The sequence below is a fragment of the Lissotriton helveticus genome, chromosome 2_1, assembly GCF_964261635.1.
Source record: "Lissotriton helveticus chromosome 2_1, aLisHel1.1, whole genome shotgun sequence".
Taxonomy (NCBI): domain Eukaryota; kingdom Metazoa; phylum Chordata; class Amphibia; order Caudata; family Salamandridae; genus Lissotriton; species Lissotriton helveticus.
In genome coordinates, this window is record NC_136059.1 from 192,091,910 (window position 1) to 192,117,953 (window position 26,044).

Genomic DNA, 26,044 nt, shown 5'->3' on the forward strand with positions numbered 1-26,044 from the left:
CTATTCCACTTAGGACCACTACAGCACCTGTAGTGGCAAGGGCCCTAGTTGGAGTGTTCTCCAGAGTGGGCTTCCCTAAGGAGGTTGTTTCTGACAGAGGTGCAAACTTCATGTCAGGATATCTGACTGCAATGTGGAAGGAATGTGGTGTCAACTACAAGTTCACCACACCCTATCATCCACAGTGCAATGGGCTTGTTGAAAGATTCAACAGGACCCTCAAAGGGATGATTCATGGACTACCTGAAAAGCTCAGGCGTAGATGGGATGTCCTGATACCCTGCCTCTTGTTTGCTTACAGAGAGGTCCCACAGAAGGTGGTTGGCTACAGCCCTTTTGAACTTCTGTATGGGCATCCTGTAAGAGGACCCCTGTGTTTGGTGAAGGAAGGATGGGAGAGACCTCTCAAAAAGCCTGCAACTAACATAGTGGACTATGTACTTGGTCTCCGCTCCAGGATGGCTGAATACATGGAGAAGGCATCTAAAAACCTTGAGGCCAGCCAAGAACTCCAAAAAGCTTGGCATGACCAGAAGGCTGTCCTGACTGTGTACCAGCCTGGACAGAAGGTGTGGGTGCTGGAGCCAGTGGCCCCAGCAGCACTCAAAGACAAATGGTCTGGGCCCCATACCATCATTGAGCAAAAGGGAGAGGTCACCTACCTGGTGGACCTTGGAACTCCCAGGAGCCCCCTCAGGGTGCTCCATGTGAACAGGCTCAAGGCATATGTCGACAGGAAGGACATGAGCTTGCTCATGGCCACAGATGAGGGACAGGAGGAAGAGAGTGACCCTCTCCCAGACCTGCTCACTCAGAATCCTGATGATGGATCAGTAGATGGTGTTGTCTTTTGTGGCAGCCTCTCTGAACATCAGGAACAGGATTGTAGACAAGTTCTGCAATCCTTTAGACATATGTTCTCTCTGACACCCAGTCAAACTGATTGGTGTACCCATGAAGTTGACACTGGAGACAGTCTGCCTGTCAAGAGTAAAATCTACAGACAGCCTGATCATGTCAGAGACTGCATCAGGACAGAAGTGCAGAAAATGTTGGAGCTGGGAGTCATTGAGCCCTCAGATAGCCCTTGGGCTAGCCCAGTAGTTCTTGTGCCAAAGCCTCACACCCAGGGTGGTAAGAAAGAGATGAGGTTTTGCGTAGACTACAGAGGACTCAATGCAGTCACTAAGACTGATGCCCACCCAATACCAAGAGCAGATGAACTTATAGATAGATTGGCTTCTGCCAACTACTTAAGTACATTTGACCTGACAGCTGGGTATTGGCAAATCAGGTTAGCTGAGGAGGCCAAGCCCAAGACAGCATTTTCTACCCCTGGTGGGCATTATCAATTTGTGGTAATGCCCTTTGGTTTGAAAAATGCACCTGCCACCTTCCAAAGGCTGGTGAATCAAGTTCTCACTGGGTTGGATGACTTCTGTGCAGCATATCTTGATGATATAGCTGTCTTTAGTTCCACCTGGGAGGATCACCTGGTCCCCCTGAGGAAAGTGTTAGAGGCACTGCAAAAGGCAGGTCTCACTATCAAGGCCACTAAGTGCCAGATAGGGCAGACACAGGTTGTATACCTGGGCTACCTTGTAGGTGGAGGCCAGGTTCAACCCTTGGAGAGCAAGATACAGGCCATCAAGGACTGGGCTCCTCCAACCACCCAGACTCAGGTTCGAGCTTTCTTGGGCCTGACTGGGTACTATAGGAAATTTGTCAAGAATTATGGGTCCATTGTGACTCCACTTAATGACCTGACAAGTAAAAAGATGCCAAAGAAAGTTCAGTGGACAGCAAGCTGTCAGAAAGCATTCAATGACCTAAAGCAGGCCATGTGCACAGCACCTATCCTAAAGAGTCCAGATTACTCCAAGACCTTCATTGTCCAAACAGATGCTTCTGAGTTGGGTGTGGGAGCTGTTCTATCTCAGCTGAATTTTGATGGTAACGACCAGCCCATTGCTTTTATTAGCAGAAGGCTGACCCCCAGAGAGAAAAATTGGTCAGCTATTGAGAGGGAGGCCTTTGCTGTGGTGTGGGCCCTGAAAAAGTTGAGGTCATATTTGTTTGGCACTCACTTTAAGATTCAGACCGACCACAAGCCCTCTTATGGCTAAATCAGATGAAGGGTGAAAACCCCAAACTACTTAGGTGGTCCATTTCCCTACAGGGGATGGATTTTACAGTGGAGCATAGACCTGGTACTGATCATGGCAATGCTGATGGGCTCTCCAGGTATTTCCACTTAGAGCAAGAAGACTCACCTGGTCAAGGTTAGCTTATTGTCCCAAAATTTGGGGGGGGGGGGTCATGTAGGAGAGTAGGGTCTGCAATCCTATGATCACCCAGATTTTTGCTTTTTGCTTCACTGGTTTACGACTTTCCCTGGCTGTGGGCCTGCTAATCAGACCCACAGCCTAGCTGTTCTCTCTACTCCAAATTGTACCCAGGTACTGAATTGGCACTGGGCCCTCTCCAAGTCCCTGTACCCAGGGCTGAGGTGCACCCAGAAGTCTCCCAGGGGCTGCAGCATGTATTATGCCACCCCTGGGCTGACTAACTAAATCAGACACAACTGGCTGCTTGACAGCTGGGGCAAGGTGGTGTAAACACCCTTTGCTTTAGATATAGTATTCCTATATCTAAACCTAAAATGGACACATATATTCCTATCAGTCACTCCTATGGCAGGCCTTAACAATCCTGAAGGCAGAGTGCATGGAATCATGTGAAATGGTGCTCTGGCATGAGCTGAGCCCGTTTGCAGCTTGCGGAACCAAGTCCTAATAGCTGTTCCATGATAACGCTATACCATATACTCTTAAGTGCATTATGTACCTCGCGGTCATATGCTAACTTTGGTATAACATTATCAAAACATGTCGAGTAAGGTGTCATACGAATTGGAATACTAACCCCTCGCCAATTCTGGCGACGGGGTTAGCATTCCACCCTTCTAGAGGGACACGACATGTTGGTAACCTGTAACCCCGGTTAAAGTCAGACATAGCCTCAGCTCCACAAGATGGATGCTGCCACCGAGACACAAGTCTGCCCTCCTGCTGCTGGGAGTCCTCCCAGCCCAGGAGGCAAGGACAAAGGGTTTCCTGCCAGGGGCGGTGCCAGCACCGTCCCAGACAGGATTTTGTGTATCCTAGGTAGGCAGGGCTTTAGAGGAAGGTGACTGCAAGTGGCACCCCGGTGCTCACTATGCATAGGCCGGCTTGAACCAGTTCCAGGGGCACTCCAGCCCCTGATCTGGGGAAAGCCCGCCAAAGGAGAGGGGTGTAACCACCCCCCTCCTAGTCCCACCCATAGGGCAGGACTTAGTCGCGTGCCAGCCCCTTTTTGCAGGATAAAGGTAGGAACTGGCCCCCTTCCAAATTAGATCAATCTTTGAATCCTGAACCGACTTTCTACGAGAGGAACTCAAGACTCTTCCTAAGATTTCTCCCTTGTGACTAAGGAGTGGTCACCCTGCAGCAGCAGGCACCAACCAAGCATCGCGGTCTGCTGTAAGTCTCTCCTCCGGATCAAGACTGCCCAGCACGACGAGAACCGGCTTCCCTGGCACCTCTGACCTCAACCTGCATCATCAGCCCAGCTGTGATCCGTGGGTGTGACGAGACCTCGAGGGACCGGCCATCTTTGAAGACTGCACGACGCTTGTCCAGCACGACCACCGAGTGACCCTCGACTGAGTGCTTTGGGGTAAGAGAAGCCCCGACCCTGAGCAGCTCCAGCACCGAAGTTCAGCCCCCCTGCATCCACGAGATCTGCGTGGGGCCCTTCTGCTCTTTGCTGCTCACCGCGTTGTCCAGGTCACTTGCCCGTTGGCTAGTGGCCCTCTTACGACGCTTCACGACGACAAACACCACTGGTCTGGTTGCTCCAGACTAGCCCTTGCTCCCCTCCAAAAGAGGAGCACCCTGGACCCTCCTGGTCCACTCCAGACTCCATTTTAAGTCCACCGCGTGGGCTTGCATTTGCCAAGACTTGTTGCCCCAATCCTGGGTCCAGCGACGTCGACAGCAGAGACCTTCGTGGGACAGCTTGCACCTCCATCCTGGTCGCCGACAACGCCTCCTGGTCCGAGAGACTGCAGAGCCCAGCAGCGCCCACTCACATGGTCGAGGTGACTTCGTCCGGTGCCATCCTGGTGCCCACCTAAATCACTGGCTAGTGATTCAGAACTTGGTCCCCTCTGCTTACAGGTCTTCTTCTTCCCTGATCCAGGTTTGGATCACCACGAACTTCTTCACTGGCCGCCTGCCAGCAACTTCTTTCTTCAGGCTCCTGGTTCTTCAACGAGGGTTTCCGACGCAACTTGAACCCTATGCAGCCGCAGCCCCTGGGCTAGGTAAACTGAGTACTCCGGTGCTCCAGCATAGTCCAACACCCTAAGTGTTCGGATCCACTCTTGTTTTCGACCCACCTAGTCGGGTTCGCCCGAGAACAGTAACTTTGCAATTGCTAGTATCCATAGACTTGTTCCCGCATTACGCGTGAGAGTTCCCACTCTGCACACAGCGTCCCTAGGCCTCCTGCTTCTAATCCAAGGGTTCAGCATTGTAGGCCTAGCGTTTCTACAGTCTAGAAAAGTAGTACTTACCTGCTAGTAATTTTGCATTCCACTTCTTGTGTATATGGTTTTTCGTGCCCCTCGGGCATTTGTGTAAATTGTGCGACTTTAAGTATTTTCTTAAGAGTTTTGTTGTGTGCTTAGCTCCCTGTCTCATAAAGAGCCAGGGTAGTCTTGTTATAAATAAATATACTTTATTTTTCATAACAACTTGTGTGGTGTCCTTTCACTTGGTGTTCAAGGGGTATATGTGATGGTAAAACAGCTGGCTTAACACGCCCTCTAGAGTTTAGCCTAAAGACTGCACGTGTCCATGCTACTAGGATAGCTGGTCTATCAGGTTGACTTACAACCAAACATCAATAAGGGTTGTTTGGACTGATACATAGTGTTCACTAGAATAGTGAGCACTGCATATCAGGCCAACTTCTCACAACAAGTTGCAGCTCAAAGGATCTGGAGACAACAGGAACACGTATACAGACTGCGCATCTCACTATTCCAACTCACAGAGGCAGACATCCATGAGAGGTACAGGCTTCACCCAACCACCATCCTGGATCTGATATGTGACCTGCACGCACTCCTGGAGCACCAGACACCAAGGGCGCACGCAATACCTCCACATGTGCAGGTCCTCTGTTGCCTGCACCTACTAGAATCCAGCAGTTACCACGGGGTAATAGCTGTGGCTGGGGGTGTCTCACAGAGTTGCCTGTCGCACTTCTTCAACAAATTCCTGGATGACATGATGCAAAGGATGCACCACTATATCTGGTTCGCCAGCACACAGGCGGAACTGCACAAGACAAAGATGGACTTTTATCAGAAGGCCCAGTTCCCACATATAATAGGGTGCATTGATGGGACACATATACCAATCTGCCCCTCCTCTGCTACTGAGTACATCTACCGTAACCGCAAATCAACACATTCAATCAAAGCACAGGTCATATGTGATGCGTCCCACTGTGGTAAATAAATAATTAATTACCGGTACTATTTTTGACTATAATAAATAAACGGTTTAGCTCAATAAATAAGAGTCAAGATACGAGGTAGCTAGAGTATACAGGCTTTAATCAAGCATAACGGGACAGGAACAGGACAGCCTGTACGGGGATGGGATGGCAGCCGCCTGGGGCAGGGACAAAGGAATGGTAACCAAACTGTAATAACAGTGCACAAGTATATATAGTTAAACAAAATACATAGCATTCAGTACAGTAGGCGTAGCAGTGGGCGGGGTTTGTAGCAGTCGCGAAAGATAAGGCATGAAGTAGGTGTAACAAGAGGTGTGTACAAGGCGGATACATAGACATGTGATGTAAACGTAACAGAATAGGTCATAAATGGGGCGGAATCATGGAGGGGGCTACCTGAGCAGCTGGGACCTCTAACCTAGTGGTGCGCGCAAGCTGGCAATGACGTGTTACCAGGAGGAGCTGGGGCTATGACTTCTGCACTAGAAGAGGAGACGAAAGTCTGGAGTGTCAGAGCGACATGTACCTAAAGCCTATCTAGTATCTAGTGTTTAGAGAACATGTTGATAGAATCCAAAAGTTATCAGGGCAAAGGCTAACAGACATTAAGACTGGTGCATGCATAATCCTATATGTAGTGTGTGTGCGAGGAATATTAAATAATACTAATACAGTATTTCTCTTACATGGAGACATAAAGGCTAGACCATGACGGAAACTATTGATGCGATTCAGTAGCTTAGGAATGCAGAGAAGGAGGGCTGGACTGATAACTAGAATCATAACATACTCTTGGCAGACTGGCAGGCAGAGCCAGGCCGAGCCGGGCACTGCGAGGCATGAAAGTAAGCTAAGGGTCAGGGATACAGGTGGGGGCTGTATCGCTCCTCGGAGAGGGTTCAGGAGACAGGAGCTGAATCTGAGTCCGGGCCCTTTTGAGGCCTAGAAACGGGGACTTTTACTGAATTAACGTGCACACTGTAAAACGTGGCAACATAACTTTACATAGGCCTAATATTCGTTGTATTCACGAAAACTGGAAACTGGCATACTTATGGCTATATAGCGCTATATAAATCGAAAGAAATAAATACTAGAGATGGACACAACTATAATTGTGTCTTTAATCGATCATAGGGAATACATGCATATCGATCATGCACATATAACATAACATGGGGAACACGTAGGCACATATAACATGGCAAAATTTACTTTTCCACATTCCCTCCTTGTGCCCTACGTTTCCATCAGGAAACATCTATATTCATGATACCATCTATCATTTCATACAGCATCATTTGCTCGTCTCGAATTATCTTGGAACAGGACTTAGGACTAGGAATACATGATGTAGCACAAATGCCGCAAATCGCAGGGCCACATTGTATACAGAGGCAGCAACTGAATATGATCATTACTGCAATACCTAGGAATGACAATACTTTCCATCCCCAGGCAGATATGATACTCCAGAGCCAACCGGACCATGTCCAGGTGCCTGGATTCTGGTGTAACTGATGGGCAATTTTATGAAGTCTGGTTATAGCTGAATAAACAGACGGCGCGTTATTAGGAATGAAAATGCAGCAACTAGATCCGATGACTCTACATGCTCCTCCTCTATCGGCCAGTATGACGTCAAGAACGAGACGATTTTGGAGCACGACAAATCTCATAGCAGATTGCTCTTCGGTTAAGTTACCTAGAGCGGAAGTAGTCTCATTCACTACTGCTTCAAGGGTTCTGGTTAATCTACGTATTAACTTACTATTCTGGACAGGGCCTATAAAGAAGAAGAAACCTTTATTGAAATCTGTATACTGTTCTAGAGCAGTTTCAGTTTGATCGACAATTGGGGACTCAATCTCCCTTCTATGTCTGACGTGTACTAGATGTGTGTTTCTATGATAATCAGATGGGGCTAGAAAAACTGGTGGCAGTAGGAAGGCAATGTAACATGTTCCATCCCAATCGAGGGGCAGACGAACATATGCGGTCTGACCACACACAAAATAAGAATGACGTGAGGCTTTGAAAATAGATTTCCCACTGTCACTATACTCGACAGTAGTAGTACATTCACTATGTCCTACATGTGCGGAACCATTATTTCTGACACATAATTCGCCTTTGGCTGGTAGTACTGAAATAGCAGGTAAGTCTGGAGTAGTATCAGACTGAACATTCAGGACCATAAAATTCGAAGAATAATTACCTAAATTATAAACTTCATTTTCTAGATCTAACCCTGTTCTATGGGAGAGACCTTGCTTGTCTGGAAAACATGTTCTATTCAGAAGGGACATATCATTTGAAGATGACGTTAACATGGACCATGCTCCACACGAACCATTATGTGAAAACGGATAAGGAAAAAGTGGCAGAACTCCCTTCGGTGTCTGGAAAGGGGGGAGTCGACCACACACCCAACAATTAGTGGCATTGCTGGTCTGGTGTGAATAGTGTAACATTCTGATGAATGTGTTATTTCTCATAGCAAGACGATAGGATAACTCGTGAGGAGGCAGATCACTAAATGTGTGCTCTACTGTAGCATTAGAAAACTTATTTACATGAGAAATTGGAAAACATAAATGAAATGCATAACTTGTGCAGGTAACCATCAAACTTAGAAACAATAGAAAACTTAGAAAAACGATACATCGGATAGAGTTTTGACTAACTCTCTCACTATGGGGGTCTATCTCATACATGTCAGAAACCTGTCTAACCGTTTCACCCGAGGGGGACTTAGACAATTAAACTGGCTGACTTATTTTACTAGACCGGAGCTTGGATTTATACTCCTGCTGCGGAGTTTCCTCTAACAGGGGAGGCTTGGAATCAAAGTTTGTAGCGGGACAGTCCTTGAGAATAGGGCAGTCTTTAGAATTCTGGCAGTCCTTTAAAATGGAACAGTCCAATGTTTTTATGCGACATCCATGGAATTTCTTGACGTGGGACAGGTGCACCCAGCCTTTGCGGCCTTCCAACTTCACGGCCGTGCGGGTGGTCAGAAGGACAAGTTGAGGTTGTTTCCAACGGGGCTCCAGCGGACTTGAACGATCAAAGTTCCTTACAAAGACTAGGTCGCCTGGAATGACCTCATGCGGTTTCACTTCGGTATTGTCTGGAAATGCAGCGGCAACCTGTGAACGACAAGAGTGTAGGGCAGACATCAAGGAAGCTAGGTAATCTGTCAGCATATTACTGGAAACATCGGTAATACTTTGGGGTCTAGGTGTACCCCACATGTTCGGGGGGCGGCCGAATACGACCTCATAAGGGGACAGACCTGATCTGGAGTGTGCGACCATGCGCATAAAGAATAAAGCAACTGGCAGGGCAACTAGCCAGTCTACACCTTTCTCTTGACATACTTTGGCAATACGGATTTTCAGGGTCTGATTATGTCTCTCTACGAGACCGGCTGCTTCTGGATGGCGTACACAATGGAACTTCCACTGGTACCCTAACAAAAGGGACACATGCTTCATTAACTCAGATGAGAATGGCTGGCCGTTGTCTGAATACACGACCCTAGGGAGTCCATAACGGGGGAAGAATTCACGAACCAACTGCCTGGCAGTGGTCGCTGCTGTGTAATCTGGAACTGGATATGCTTCTGTCCACCTGGACAAAGCGCATACAACTACAAGGACATACTTGAAACCTCGACATCGCTCCATCTGGATATAATCCATCTGGAGGACTTCAAAAGGGTGGTCAGGAGGCTGAAATCCCCCTTGTTCCACCGGGACACTTTTACCTGGATTGAACTGGCTACATATCATACAGGTACGGACTTTCTGCTTGGCTGCAGCTCGTAAATGCTTGTTGAACCAAAGGTTCTGGATACTGTCTAACATGGCTTTTTCTCCTAAATGTGCAGGACTATGTGCGGTATTAATAATGACTTGAACCATTGAGTCGGGGAGAAACCATGTGGCTTTTCCCTTCGTCACCCATCCCTGATCTGTCTGGACCCCTCCTTGTTCGGACCATTTCTTGATTTCTTCAGGAGTAGCATGTAACTGTATGTCTATGACATCTTGTGTAGGGTCCTTAACTGTCATACAAGTAGTCGGATCTGGAGTGGATGTCTGTGTCTTGTTAACTGGAATGTCTGGTGTCTGAGCTGTAAGCTTGGCTGTTCGATCTGCTAGATCATTACCTTGGGAAATGATGTCAGTAACTTTCGTATGTGCCTTGCACTTCATGATAGCGATAGCTGTCGGTAAATGTATTGCATCTAACAGAGCTTGAATGAGGAGACCATGCTGAATCTTGGTTCCATGAGAAGTCATGAAACCTCTCTCCTGCCAGAGCACTCCGAATGCGTAACGTGAATCTGTGTATATGTTAACTTTCAAGTTCTTGGCACGTATGCAGGCTTGGGTCAGAGCAACTAGCTCTGCTGCTTGAGCGGACAGGATATCAATACGGTGTGTTTCAATGACTTCAGTGTCAGTAGTCACTGCATACGCGGCTACTAGTTCTCCTGTACTTGTTCTCATACATGAACCATCCACATAAAGTGTCAGGTCGGGATTAGGTAATGCAATGTCTGTCAGGTCTTGTCTTGGATTTGTCATGGTGTTAACTACTTCCACACAGTCATGTGTGGCAGGATTTGAAGTAACTGACGGTAACAGAGTAGCAGGATTTAAAACGTTGCAGCATCTGATTTCTATGTGTGGCTGGAACAGTGTCAATTCATAACCTGTTAAACGTGCAATTGTCAAGTGTTGAGTCTGTGTTCGGTTTAAAAGAACTTCCACGGAGTGTGGAACTTGTACTGTCAGGGAATGTCCTAATACTATGGAATCACTTTGTCTGATAGCTAGTGCTGTGGCTGCAACTGACTTGAGGCACGCAGGCAGAGCCTGGGCTACTGGATCTAGTGTGCTCGAAAAATAAGCACAGGGCTTGTATTGTCCTGCTTGATCTTGTGTGAGAACAGATAATGCTGTACCTTCACGTTCTGTGACAAAAAGTGTAAAAGGCTTACTATAGTTCGGTGTAGCTAGAACAGGGGCTTGGCATAAGGCTTTCTTTAACTCATTAAAACTAAGTGTATGGTCCTGGGTCCAAGGGAGAACAGTCGATACGGCTGCCTCCTGTGTCGTTAACTGTATCAGTGGCTTAGCTAGAAATGCATACTGAGGAATCCATTGTCTGCAGTAAGAAGTGAGGCCGATAAAAGCACGTACCTCCTTCTGTGTCTTGGGCTGTGGAAGACTCGCTATTAACTGGATACGGTCTGGTGTCAACTGCCTACCCCACTTGGACAGTAAGTGGCCTAAGTAGATCACTTGCTGGACACAGAACTGGAGCTTCGAAGGGGACACCTTGTGCCCCATCTCGGCTAGGAAATACAGAACTGTAAGTGACGCTCGCTCGCAGTCACGCTCAGAACGGGCTGTGATCAGTAGATCATCGACATACTGGAGCAGGGCAGTGTCAGTTGGCATGTGAATATTGTCTAGTTGTCTTTTAAGTGCTTGACTGTAAATACTAGGACTTTCTGTAAAACCTTGAGGAGCTCGTGTGAATTTATAGCTCCTTCCATTTAAACAAAAACCGAAAAGGTACTGGCTGTCTGGATGAATTGGGACACTGAAAAATGCATTCTTGAGGTCTATTACAGTAAAAAATACAGCTTCAGAATCAATAGCTGTCAATAGGGATGAAATATCGGGGACTAATGGATACTGGGGTATGATACATTTATTAAGTTCTCGAAGGTCAATCACTAATCGATATACTGGAGGTGCATTTGGATCAGTACGTTTCATGACTGGAATGATAGGAGAATTACATACATTGGAGTCAGTTTCTACAACCACTCCTTGAGCAATGAGCTCGTCAATAATTTTGGATAAGGCTGCTACAGCCTCAGGTGGCAATCTGTACTGTCTGATTCGTGGCAAGACTACACCTTGCTTGAGGGTCACACGATGGGGTGTGATGTGCATACATCCTACATCAGTTGGACCTTGCACCCATAAATGCTGCGGTACATTAGACAATCTGAGATCAAAATCACGTAATACATAGTGACCTTTGAAGTCACGCAAAAACAAACGAACTCCCTCTGGGGAGCAACATATTACTGCACCTAATTCCTTCAATGTTTTAATGCCTAACAAATTTTCTGGACATGATTTCGTAAGTAACAAATCAGTAGTTCGGGACAATGGACCAACTTCTAGAGTAACTGGCTTTGATATCTCGTTAACAATAGGCTTTCCTGAAAATCCAAGGGAAACATTTCTAGAGCCTGAGAGCGGAGCCCCTGGAACCTCGTCATGACTGATAGTAGTCCTACTTGCCCCTGTATCAATCAAAAACTTTCTGTCTTTCCCTAATACTTGACTATGTACATAGGGACCCTCTTGATCTACAGGTATCTCGATGAGAGGCAAGCCTACCTCCCTCTCTAGGCTGTTTCATGAATACGGTTGATAATCTGGATACTCTGACTGGGCATACTGGTACATCTGCTGTGTAACATGCTGTGTTGCAGCTATAGGCTGCGGTACTGGAACTGTCTGTTGTGCATTCTGTGGTGGCTGAGAAGTCTGTGAAACTTGTTCTTGTCTAGGCGGACGTGGTCTTTCTTTAGTTTTACCAGTGGCTATGTTGTGTTTCAGAACTGCACATTCGTTTATGAAATGACCTGGCTGTTTACAATAATTGCATGTCCCTTTAACGGGAGCTGCAGGATGACTGGCTTGATTCGGACCCCTCTTCTGACTGTCTTGTGGAACAGATTGTGCAACTAGTACTTTCATTTTCGTATCTTTCATACGTCTCCTTTCGTGTTCTTGCTCTTCCCTGATTCTATTCTGGTGATACTGGAGCATCTGGAGCATCTGGGACGGGGTACTAGCTTGCCAAGTACTTTCGACTTTCAAAACTCGATTTTTAACTTGTGGACTTGAATTCTCGACTAGTTTAGTAACAAAAAGATGAGGGTATGACTCGCTACCTGTCTTTAAACCACTGTTGATGATAAAGCATTTCTCGAATCTAGAATAAAAGTCACTAGTATCTTCATCCTGTTTCTGTTTGCATGCTGAGATTGCATCCCAGTCTTCCTTTTTCGTGGCTAATAACCTTGGCAAAACCTGAATCAATAACTCTGGTAATTCTTTACATTTATCTCCAAGACCGGTACCTGGTACTCGTATCTTATCTTCAGCTTCTAGAACTGCCCAATCGATCTTTTTCTCTCCCACCTCCCATTCTTTTTCCTTGAGTTTCTCATATACCCCTGCGGGCAACAGGACCTTTAGCATTTTAATAATATCTGGATACGTGTATTCTCCCATACGGAGCATGTCTTTTAATTCTCGATGGAACCCTGCTGGATCTTTGTTGTGACAGGGAATTAATTTCTTCATCTCTAAGAGTTCCATCTTTGTGATAGGGGTGTAAACAAATACTCGTTGCATTTCACCATCCGGTGTCCTAACTGGGTGTACTTCTCGTAACGGATGCTGTCTGTCTATGTAAAACGGTTTACTTTCTGGAGGTGAGACGTGAACAAAATGCGGGTTCAGAAACGTTCTATACTTGTGGCGCTGTTCTAGAATGACTCTAATTAAATCGGTACCTAACCCTTTCCATTTATACTGGAGTAACTCGTTCAGAACATCATGTAACGGACCTGGATCAGAATGTTGTCCCTCATACAGTGTAATGAGGTGTTGGATCATATACATACCCACCAGTCGCTGCTCGGCTGGGGTCAGTTTCAGAAACATTTGTGCCACTATTTCGTCTGGAAAAGTGGTAGAATCAGTAATCCATCGGACTGCTGATCGGACTAGTTCTTGTTCATGCATAGTACTAAGTTCACTATAACCGATACGTGATTTCAGAATGTGATCGGTGGCTTGAAATACTTGTTCTAGAGAACCCTGTTCTGGTGCTGGATGATGAAAGACTTTCTTGTGTTCTAGGCGTGAATGTCGGTCTGGAAATCTAGATCTACCTACATACGCTATTCTGGCGGTATTCTCGTCTTCTGCTTCTTCAGTATCAGAGTTACTTTCTTTCTCGCTTACTCGTGCTTCTTTGCGTTGTTCGTGTAACCTTATTATTTCTTTACGTATTTTCTTGTACATACTCTCTATACTACTGATGGTCCTGTGTTTACCCTCGGCTATATTATCACTCCACCTTGTCAGAACTTTCATTTCGGTCGGATCTTTAGTCGGACAATCTTGTTCCCTTATTAAGCAATTGATTAGAAACTTTAACAACATGAGCTGGGTCTCAGCTTTCCTGAGAGACATGATTTCGCCAACACTTTCTGGATCTTCTCCAGTACGGATGAAACGATACATTCTGTCTAGATCTTCTTTCATATTCGGCAGGGTGGCCAGATACTCGGTCACCCGTCTTACACGCAATGAATATAAAACCATATTGTCTTCGCCTGGGACTGGATCATAACAGCATTCGGTAAGAGCTCGCCTGATGTCTGCAACGGACTGATATTTGGGCGTACGCTGTAACGCACGTTCATGTAACTCGACTAACCCTATACGTTTATTTGGCGGCGGGGTGCCAGGAGGACCTCCTCCCGCGGCCCCTAAACTGGAATCGTCGACTGATACTCTTCGTGCTGGTAGAGTGACTGATGTAGCGGGAACTTGTACTATGGGCTGGACCGGGGGTACCGTAACAGGTGCTGTAACTGGTGCCCCGGTGGCTGGAGGAACAGGAATTACATTATTTACAGGAGCTGGCGGAACTGGATTCACATATTCTGGGACTGTGTCGTCCAAATAGGACGAGAGAAAAATATCAGCTGCGGTCGGTTTGTGACGTAGCTTAATCGGAACTAATGGCGGCGGAAAATTACATGGTGCTTCCGGGGTTGCTTTTGGCAAGCCCTCGGCAAGAAGAGGATACATACCCTTAATAAGGGCATTTCTCTGTCTGTCTGACTGTTCGGCTTTAACTCGTTCACCTACTTCGATTAATTCCCTTTCTTGGGCTCTTTCTAAGGATTCTCTACTTAATTCTGACTTTCTGATTTCTTTTTCGTTTTTTTTATGAGATTCTTTGCGCCATAACTCGATGGCATCTTTCTGGGACTGTCTGGCTTTCTTTTTCCATAATACTTCTTCTACTCGCATGATGCACTCGGCATCCCATGTACCTGATACGGGCCATCTATACTTTTCCTCTAATTCCTTGGTGTACTCCACCCATAAGTCTAGATATAATATGGCACTTATGCCATGCTTATGATACATAAAATGACCTGGACTGTCCCTAGGCGGGACAGGAACTGCTTCTTCTAACAGACCTTTTCTAGTTCTTAGCTGACGTAATTTTGAGAACAGAGGCATGACTAGACTGGAGTCTGGACACAATACAATACACAAGGAACACAATAATTACTTGAAAGAACAATTCATTCATACCACGACATTGAAAACACATGGAATAACATTTAAAATAATAGTTCGGACAAGATACTACCTGAAATACTGAGAACAGAACACATGAATTTTCTCGAGAACAGAACTTACTAGAGCAGACTAGATGCACTGCTGAAACAGTACGAAACTTACCGGTCCCATAAAGAGACACGTCAGGACCCGCATCCACCTAAGTGGACACTTCGTGTTGGATCTGTGTACCCAAACCCACGGACCAGAGACAAATTAATTGACCCTGTCTAGATACTACCCCAGCAACGGTACTCACCGGGCAGCAAGAACGGAAGGCCTCGGACTGGACTGGACTGCTACGACGACGGACGGACGAACTTCGGACTTCAGTTACAGGTGGGCCTCCGGATACCTCGGACCTTGGACTCTCGGCTTGGGCTCTGGTCGGGACTCGCCGCGTTCCTCCACCGCCTCGTCTGGATGCTGGACCGCAACCTCCGTCTCCTCCGTGGGCCTGAGGGATACTTGAAGCAGAAATATCTGCCACTGCGCAGGATGGTTCCGTCACGACTGCAGAGGATCAGGGGGCTTGCGTGGCTTCTCCGGCGCGTGGGGAAAGGGCAAGTCCCTGTTCGGGCGCCATTATGTGGTAAATAAATAATTAATTACCGGTACTATTTTTGACTATAATAAATAAACGGTTTAGCTCAATAAATAAGAGTCAAGATACGAGGTAGCTAGAGTATACAGGCTTTAATCAAGCATAACGGGACAGGAACAGGACAGCCTGTACGGGGATGGGATGGCAGCCGCCTGGGGCAGGGACAAAGGAATGGTAACCAAACTTTAATAACAGTGCACAAGTATATATAGTTAAACAAAATACATAGCATTCAGTACAGTAGGCGTAGCAGTGGGCGGGGTTTGTAGCAGTCACGAAAGATAAGGCATGAAGTAGGTGTAACAAGAGGTGTGTACAAGGCGGATACATAGACATGTGATGTAAACGTAACAGAATAGGTCATAAATGGGGCGGAATCATGGAGGGGGCTACCTGAGCAGCTGGGACCTCTAACCTAGTGGTGCGCGCAAGCTGGCAATGACGTGTTACCAGGAGGAGCTGGGGCTATGACTTCTGCACTAGAAGAGGAGACGAAAGTCTGGAGTGTCAGAGCGACATGTACCTAAAGCCTATCTAGTATCTAGTGTTTAGAGAACATGTTGATAGAATCCAAAAGTTATCAGGGCAAAGGCTAACAGACATTAAGACTGGTGCATGCATAATCCTATATGTAGTGTGTGTGCGAGGAATATTAAATAATACTAATACAGTATTTCTCTTACATGGAGACATAAAGGCTAGACCATGACGGAAACTATTGATGCGATTCAGTAGCTTAGGAATGCAGAGAAGGAGGGCTGGACTGATAACTAGAATCATAACATACTCTTGGCAGACTGGCAGGCAGAGCCAGGCCGAGCCGGGCACTGCGAGGCATGAAAGTAAGCTAAGGGTCAGGGATACAGGTGGGGGCTGTATCGCTCCTCGGAGAGGGTTCAGGAGACAGGAGCTGAATCTGAGTCCGGGCCCTTTTGAGGCCTAGAAACGGGGACTTTTACTGAATTAACGTGCACACTGTAAAACGTGGCAACATAACTTTACATAGGCCTAATATTCGTTGTATTCACGAAAACTGGAAACTGGCATACTAGAGATGGACACAACTATAATTGTGTCTTTAATCGATCATAGGGAATACATGCATATCGATCATGCACATATAACATAACATGGGGCACACGTAGGCACATATAACATGGCAAAATTTACTTTTCCACACCACATCATTACCGACACTGTTGCCAAATTTCCAGGGAGCACGCATGATTCCTACATCTTCAGGAACAGTGGGATCTATACCTGTCTTGCTGGGGGTGAATTTTGAGAAGGATACCTGCTAACTAAATAAATGTTACACACCCTGATGTCTACCTTTGCTGTATCTATTTCTGACTGTGAATAATCTTTCTTCCTTTAACACCTAGGTGATAGCGCATATGCCGTGCGAGCATTCATCCTGACTCCATACCTCAACCATCTACCCTAAGTGAAAGGCAATTCAATGTTGGACATAAATCAACGTGGAATGTGGTGGAGCGTACATTCGGACTCCTCAAAAGCAGGTACCATTGCATCCACAAAAGTGGAGGTGCACGACAGTACCGCCCTCTGACCTGCTGCAAAATAAAGGCAACATGTGCCATACTGCATAACCTGGCTATGAGGAAAGGAACACCCGTGGAACTCACTGAATCAGAGAATGAGGGAGAGGATTGTCCACAGCACAGTGCAGCAGGTGTCGCAGTAGCACCAGATGGGAGACACAGATGGGCTGAGATCACACACAACTATTTCTGAGTAAGTAATGAGACAAAGAGAATAACTGCAATAGCGTAACAGTGTTTAATTGACCTTAAGTGAGGCAATAGGACAGCACACCGCCACACCACGATGGCCTCACAGTGCCTCAACAACCCAAACATGGCATAGATACTCATGCAATGTTCACAATCCCATTATTATGTCAAATTGGTTACTTCACCCATCTACCATTGCCATGGAATGCCTGGTCGTATTTTCTACGCACACGTGCAGCAATGCTGCGTACATTAGGCACACTGTCCTCCCTAGCGGCCTGTCCTGCGGCTGGCCCATGCCTTCCACTGCGCCTCCTTGTCTCCTATGATGAGGGAGTGATAGTGCTGCGGCTTTCACCCCCATCCCCCGATCCTGTTTCTGGCTAATCAGCTGTCATCAGCCAGGCTAGCTTGAATACAGTGGCAAAGTGAGCAAGGGCCCCACGTCTGGTCATACCCTGCCAACTTAGGGCGAACAAAGCAAAACCAAAGGGGATGATGGACGGAGTGTTGAACATTGCATGCACTCACCCTGATTTGCATATGGCCATGTCTGAACTGGGGTAGCAGAGTGAGCTAAAGAATGATGATGGATTAAACCCAGATCAGTTGACTGGGGGTGAGTGCTTGCAATGTTCAGCACCCCGTCCATCATCACCTTTGGTTTTGCTTTGTTCGCCCTAAGTTGGCAGGGTATGCCCAGACGTGGGTCCCTTGCTCACTTTGCCACTGGATTCAAGCTAGCCTGGCTGATGACGGCTGATTAGCCAGAAACCAGTCCCAGGATGCTTGTTTCCGGTCAAGGGAAGACATGGCTTGGCAGTTCGGGCTGGACTGTTCCCATGAGGCACAGGGTCAGACTGGTTTGCATATGGCCATGTTTGAACTGGGGAGGCGGAGTGAGCTAAAGAATGATGATGGATTATACCCAGATCAGTTGACTGGGGGTGAGTGCTTGCAATGTTCAACACTCCGTCCATAATCCCATTTGGTTTTGCTTTGTTCATCCTAAATTGGCAAGGTATGCCCAGACTTGGGTCCCTTTCTCACTTTGCCACTGGATTCAAGCTAGCCTGGCTGATGATGGCTGATTAGCCAGAAACTGGTCCCAGGATGCTTGTTTCTGGTCCAGTGAAGACATGGCTTGGCAGTTTAGGCTGGAATGTTCCCATGAGGCACACGGTCAGACTGGTTTGCATATGGCCATGTCTGAACTGGGGTGGCAGTGTGAGCTAAAGAATGATAATGGATTAATCCCAGATCAGTTGGCTGGGGGTGAGTGCTTGCAATGTTCAACACTTTGGTTTTGCTTATAGGGAACAACACAGCCCATTTCTGGGGACATTAAAGTAAAAGCCCCCTAGCTTGCCAGATGATAATATTAACCATATTTCTAAAGTGATTGCAACTTTTCTTTTCTTTTAGTGCAACAGATAAGAGTTATTGTTTTATTTTGATTTTTATATTTTGCTTATGCAAAGCTGATAGGTGTAGAGTGAGAACAGTTGTGAGGAGCTGCGAGTTACATCATTAGTTGTTGATCTAAGATTCGGTTTCTAGCATGTGTGTCACACTGGGATTGGTTGTTACATTATTGGGTGTCATGCTGCTGTGCTCAGTTTAGTGATGTTGCACTAGGATTGGATACTTGTGTAGTTTAATATTACATTGTAATTAGCTGGGAACTGCTTATTTCAATTTGGAGTTTACAAATTCCATGTTGGGTTTTGTAAGGAACAAAGAAGAAATTCTTTAAGAAAATACAACTATGTTGTGAAATAATGTGAGAATATCTGTCCATGAGGGGGAGCAGGCCCCTCCTTAGGTCACATCTGGACATTATATGCCTACTCGTGTCGGGTTACACACTTATATTTGGATCAAACAATGGAATAAGAGAAAGGGAAATGAAGGGTGCTTGCAATGTCCCCCATGAGGCCCATTCACTATCAGAATAATCGAGAATTTAATGTGAGTGTTGTAAGATATGCAGACCCGGCTAAGACCTGCTCCATATGAGAATTGGAATGCATGGGAGCGAGCTGCGCATGCCAAAGAGAAGGACAAATATCAGATTTAAGCTAGGAATAAGGTCTATAGTTGGATGGAGACAAAGTGGAATGCATAGCAACAGAGATGGAGAGAAAATGTAATTGAGGGAATAGAGATGCACCATAGGGTAGCAAGGAGAAGAACAAAAAGAAAGAAATCAAGGGAGGGAGGTGAGGGTGGCAAGAGAGGGAATGAGAGGTACAATGACTCGAATAATGAATTTTTGTATGATTTGTTAATATTCCGACCACCTCTATACAATGCCGTTCATCGGTTTGTAGGGAACCAACGGCCCAAATAGGAGCTGTAGGAGGGGTAATAAATGCAGGTACAAATGCAAGTGCACCTGTTGATCAGAGGTTGACCATAGTTGCTTGAGACCCGCTATTTAGAGACACAATTACTACTGCTATAATCACCAGTCTAAGTGCATCTGTCATCGCCTCATCTGATGCTTGTGGTACTATAGATTTGGAAGCACAACCTCATACAGGAGGGGTACTCCCCATAAATGTGGCCATTATTGTGGCTGAGGGAAGGTAGTTTAAGTAAGTGAGACACCACCTAGAGGTACAGGGGCATATTTACAATGTCTGGCGCATCTCTGCAAATCAGCAGGAATGCGCCAGAACAGATGAGTCACGCAATCCCCTCTTGCGCCACCATGGATGCGTCGCATTTACAATGCGGCGCACCATGGTGCATGAAAGGACAGATGCGTGACGCATCTTGTGGCGTAAGGGCGTTTTATTGCTGGAGTCGCGTCGCAAGCGTGATGCAACTCCAGCAATGCACAGGGTCGCCCATACTTAACGTGGTGCGTCACTCCTTACGCCTGCTTCAAGCAGGCGTAAGGGTTTGACGCAGCGTCGTCGTAAAACTGACTCGGTGAAATCTTGTAGATTTCACTGCGTCAGTTTTACGGGGCTTTCCTGCGAGGGAACGCCCAGCCTGCGACAGAACGCCCAGATGAAACATGATGCAGGTTTCATGTGGCGCAGTGCTTTACAACATGACCCATTTGCCTAGATGCGTCACGTTGTAAATAAGTCGCAATGTGGTGCATGATTTACGCTGCGTCACAAAAAAGACGCAACGGCGGCGCAAATGTGTCGCAAGGAGCTTGTAAATCTGCCCCTTCATGTTTTAGGATTAAACGTAGAATTTGAGGAACTTGCAAAGGGAAATCTTCAGTTAATCTTCGTATATGTGTACAATGACAAAGAATTTTCATTCTTGAGTAGGGAAGCTGCTAGACTACTGCTTGTCATATTTATAATAAGGTCAATCAACGTGGCTTTGTAGAGCAAATCACTTACAAGGATATCCATGCACTAGGTTCTTGCTGGGATCAGCCATAGAGCCAGGTCTTTTTGAATTCCAGGAGCAAGAAAGTTGTTTGGAGGTGGAGGGGGAAGTTCATTACAGAATTTGGCGGCAAGGTAGGAGAAAAATCCTCCTCCACTGTGGCTTTGGCAGATGTAGGGAATGTGTGTGAGGGTGAGGGAGGCGGAGCGCAGGTGTCTGGAGGGTGTGTGAAAGTTCAGGAGTTGGTTGATATATGCTGGGCCTTGGTCACGGAGGTCCTTGAAGGAGTATGTCAGCATCTTCAATTGGCATCTTTTTTGGATGGGGAGCCAGTGGAGGTTATTGAGGTGGGGTGATGTGGGTCCATCTGGGGAGGTTAAAGTGGAGTCTAGCTGCTGAGTTCTGTATCGTCTGGAGTCTCTTCAGGAGTTCTAGTCACTAGCCGGCCGTAGTACAGCCGGCTGGTGACTAGGGCTTAAGTGACAGTTTTCCTGTTGTCACCATGGAGTCATCTGAAGATCTGAAGTCGAGGTTGGGGGCATTGTCTGTCAGCACTCACTCAAACGTTAAACTCATATAGAAGGGAAAAGGGCTTTTTTCGCATGTTTATGGGAACAGATTAACAATGGTTTAACAGGCAGAAGTGTAAAAGAATACAAGTCAGGTAGTTTGGGAGAGGTGGACTTGGGTCTCTACGTAGTGGTAGCGATTGGCTACGTTCTTAGCGGGAAGACGGGAATTATGGGGTGAGCTGTTTTTTAGGCATGTATTTTTCAACTTTTTTCAAAGTTTTTGGACGCAGTCTAATAATAATGTTTCAATTTGTAGAATACCCCTGACGAAGGGCCAGGCAAAGGCCCAAAATGCATTGGGTTACAAAGATCAATAGATGAGGATCCCTTATATACACTCCGTGCCACAGAATAAGGCCTGGATTGGCATTTCTGCAGCATTTAGGATACAGTGTTAACGTAAGATGCCTCTCATGTGACTAGAGGAAAAGCATGGAACAATGAGAAACTTTGGATACAATTGAATATTTGTGAAACTGGATTGACTTGTGGCATTTGTATTATGCATGGAGAATTGCTGTGCGTATGACTATGCCCCATTTTCTGTATTGTTCAAATAAATGCGTGGATCAGGGCAGACCACTGACTGGGCCTGCACGCATATCAATTCAAAACAAAACTACAGGAAGAAGAAAAGAGGGATAAACTGGTGTGTACTCCGTCAACTTACTTTTGGGGCTGAGGGATAAACCTTGAGGGATGCCGCAGATGATGCTTTTGGGTTTTCGAAGTAGGCAGATTCTCTGGGCTTTTTCTGTGAGGAAGGATGCAATCCGATTTGAGTGCGTCTCCCTGGATCTCTTGTGGTGGAGTCTTTTTGTTGCGTGCATGGTGAGATAAGGTATAAAACACTGCTGAGGGGTTAAGGAGGATCAGGGCCACTGTTACTTCCCTGTCAAGGAGGGTTCTGATGCCATCAGTGGCAGCAATCAGGCCTGTCTCAGTGTTGTGGGTGACACGAATTGGGAGGTGTCGAGCAAGTTGTTTCTTTCCAGGTTTTCAGTGGGTTGATGGCCTTCTCTAGGACTTTGGTGGGGAAGGGGAGCAGAGAGATTGGGTGGTAGTTTTTGAGCTCACTGGGGACGGCAGAGGGTTTCTTGAGGAGGGGTCTGACTTCTGCATGTTTCCATCTATCTGAGAAGGCAGCCGCAGTGATGGATGAGTTGAGAATGGAGGTGAGTTTGCAGCTGATCTCCCTGCTCCCGAAGTTGAAGACATGGTCGGGCAGGGGTCCGTGGGTGCTCCTAAGTGGATGAAGTTCATGATAGCTGCGGTGTTCTGAGTGGTGAGCTGTTCCATTCAGTGAGCGGGTGGTTGTGGGTGGCGTCAGTTGGTGAGGGTCGGTTGTGGAGGTCGGTGGGTTGGGGTTTGAAATTACTGTAGATGGTAGATATCTTGTTATGGAAGTGGTCTGCCAGGTTTTCACAGAGTTACAGGGAAGAGGGGATTGAGTTCACGATGGCTGGTGGCAGGCAAACTCTATAACAATGCTGAAGAGTTCCTTGATGTGGTTGGAGCTTGCTACAATGTAGTCTGCCTGACCCCTCTTTTTGTGTCTTTCAGCCACTTTCTGTTTCAAGGTGAGCCATTGGAAACAAAAATGTAGATTGAATACAATTCGAATGGAAAATGATGATCAAATGCCAAATATGAATGCAATGCCAATGCAGAAAATGCAAGTTCAAAGTCAAAAGTTGCTAATATGCCCCAAGCCCTAATGATGCAACAAAACATGGCCAACCCAAGGCATAATTCAAATCTTATCCCAGAGGTTCCACAGAATCCTTTCAGGAGTGGTGATAAACTCAGTTTCTGGTTTCAACAGACTCATTAGACTGGACCTTCATCAATCACAATGACGGTGCCAAAGAGGTGAGGAGGAATGTATGCTTGACGTAGTTCTGGGGTTTAGCAGAGTGTGCCATATTTAGATGGACAGGTGGATGCTCACTACGTATCATTCTTGAATCCTGCCCTACTGTTAGAATGGTAGAAGTTCTAAACCTACCTCTCTCGGGAACACTAGTTCAAGGTTCTTCAAACTAGTAGAGTACAAATTCAGTTTCATAAAGGAGATTATTGTTTTTTATTTTGATTCAAAGTCTAGTCAATCTATTAGGCAGGGATTTACCCTACAAATTGAATTGTCTGATCTATTGGACACCGGACGGTGTAGAACTCCAGACACATGATGAGGATGTAGACTTCAAATTGAAATCACAGAAAGTAGCATTTTGGGTATTCCCAGTGCTAACGAGAGAAGACTTACTTCCCAAACTAAGAGATTCAGTAAAAGAGGAAGTCTGGATTTTTACATAGAAAGACATTGGTCTGTTTAAGAATGTTGACCAAGTGTGAATTACCATGAAACCTACTGCAAAGTATCCTGAATGCCCCAATAAAACCTCACACATGAGGCTGTGGCTGGAATTACGCTTGTGATTGAATCCATACTAGAGCAAGGTGTTATGACCCTGACCTCCTTGTGTTCCCACGTCTCCTGTACCTTGTATGTGGGGGGCATGCAGGATCAATCACATGCCTAAATGCCTCCCTGGCTGTTCATAGGACTCATTGCCCCATGTGCTTGACATTGGTCTTGGCAGGGTAATTATCTCTTGGGGCCATAGGCCGCCAAGTCATGAAACATCGAAGCACAAACAGATGCATCCCCCAGGGCCTTCAAGCCGACTCATTATGAATATAGTGATATTTCGCTGACTCTTCATGACTATGGTGATATTTGGGGTGACTCATAGTCTCTCGGGGGCAGCTCACATTCAGATTGCCTTGTCAGCTTGGATTAAAGAAAGGTATTTATACTGCATCCAAACCGCGAGGCAATCCTTGGCTTACCCAGTGGTTGAAGAGGGTAGGTCCTATTCAGCGATCCCGCTCACCTGAATGTCTCCACAACCCAGCAGAGCTTCTTCTGCATTGAAGTTCTCCTGGGAATCTCGACGCTGCGAACATCTTCTCCACCACAAATCCAGTGACACGGCGAACACCATCCCTGCACCGCCGCACAGCTCTCCTGCTAATCTCTGACGCTGCGGACAACTTCTCCCCTGCAAATCCAGCAATGTAGCGATCATCATCCCTACAAAATTAAAGGAGAAAATATGGTTAAGTACCATCCTTAAGGTTAGTGCATTAACAGAACGCGTATCAACCAAAGACTTGGTTTATGATGCTGATAATCAGAAAACAGAACAACTCTTCAACATCAAGACATAGAGGGTATTATTTAACATGCATAAAGAGGCCTTGGTATTAGCGCCCAGTGACATTCTTATGTGCCATCCTTTATTATGTTGTAGTCTGTGAATCCAAAAGCACACTCTTGCGCACCTTGTGCCTAGTGGTGAACAAACAAGGTGTACCTTACTGTGTGATGTGAAAACACATTGTAGCTTCTGCGGGGAGTGCTGCAACTCCAGGGGTAACAGTTGATTATTGGAAGTCTATGCAACAGTAGATTCATTATTATGTAAGTGACTGTTATTTCAAGTTCTGTAGTGTAGTTCCTATATTCCCAATAGGCTCTGCGCATTGGAATAATATATCCTGTAGCTTAGACGTAGGAATGAGGTCGACTAGGTCTCTACCGAATATATTAGACTTCATTGTGAGTGCCAACTAGCTCAGAGGTCACTAGACACTTTCTCAAATTCACAAGAAGGGATTAGTTTCTGACAACCGCATAAACATGACAACTTTGTTTCCCAAGAATAAGAAATCAATCTCTAGAGTCGCGGAAACAATAGATAGCTATTTTACTCGGTCAATTGTGCATGCTTCATTTCACCAGAGGGGCTGAGAAATAGAGAGACGGGCATTTTCAATAAAAAGTATTTATTGAACAGTCTTCTTTCTCAAGCATAAGAAATGTACTGCTACAATCGTAATACTGGTTATAAAGTACAAGGCATATAATACGAAAAGTATTATAAAGTAGTACTGTAAAAGCATGGTATGGTTTCTAAGCCATATAAAATAACATATAATACATAAAATACATACAGTGATAAATAATGACTAAAAGTACTCAACTGGTGCTTCTAAATTACGCCTACCCCGATGTACCTAACCTAAGTCTAGTACAAGGGAAGATGTAAGTGAGGTGTAGCTTAAGTTTTAGTATTCTTTGCTAAGAATCTATTCCAAGAATTCTCTAAGGGTCTAATCAGCTCCGTACCTTGGTTTTAGAATGAAGGAGGTCTTGTATCTCTCTCTCAGGACTCGATTTCCCAGCAACCCCCAATGGTAGCCTGGAAACACTGGAGCTGGATTTCTCAGCAGGAGAAAAGACAGCGTCTCTCAGTGCGTCAGCTGGAGGGTCGGCTTCCTTCGGCACTTGCTGATGCAGGGCGTGTCGGGCAAGTAGATAGTCGAACTGCTCCAAACCACCGTGTGTTTGTCTGGGAAAATGTAGGCATATTTATACCTTGAAGGTGCCGAGTTTGACGTATGATTGGACATAATAACGTCATCAAAGACTCAATTCTTTGAAAACTCCATGATTTCCTAGATAAATTAGTATTCAGGCAAGGGGAAGTCCCTAGCTGCTGAAGGCGGGTTTTTCTAAGAAATCGTTGTTGATTCTCAGAACTTAGTGGAAGTAGCCATGCCGTATTTGGGCTGCATAGGCTCAGTCTAAATATGGTAATGATATCTATGCCTATATAAGGATCGGGTAAT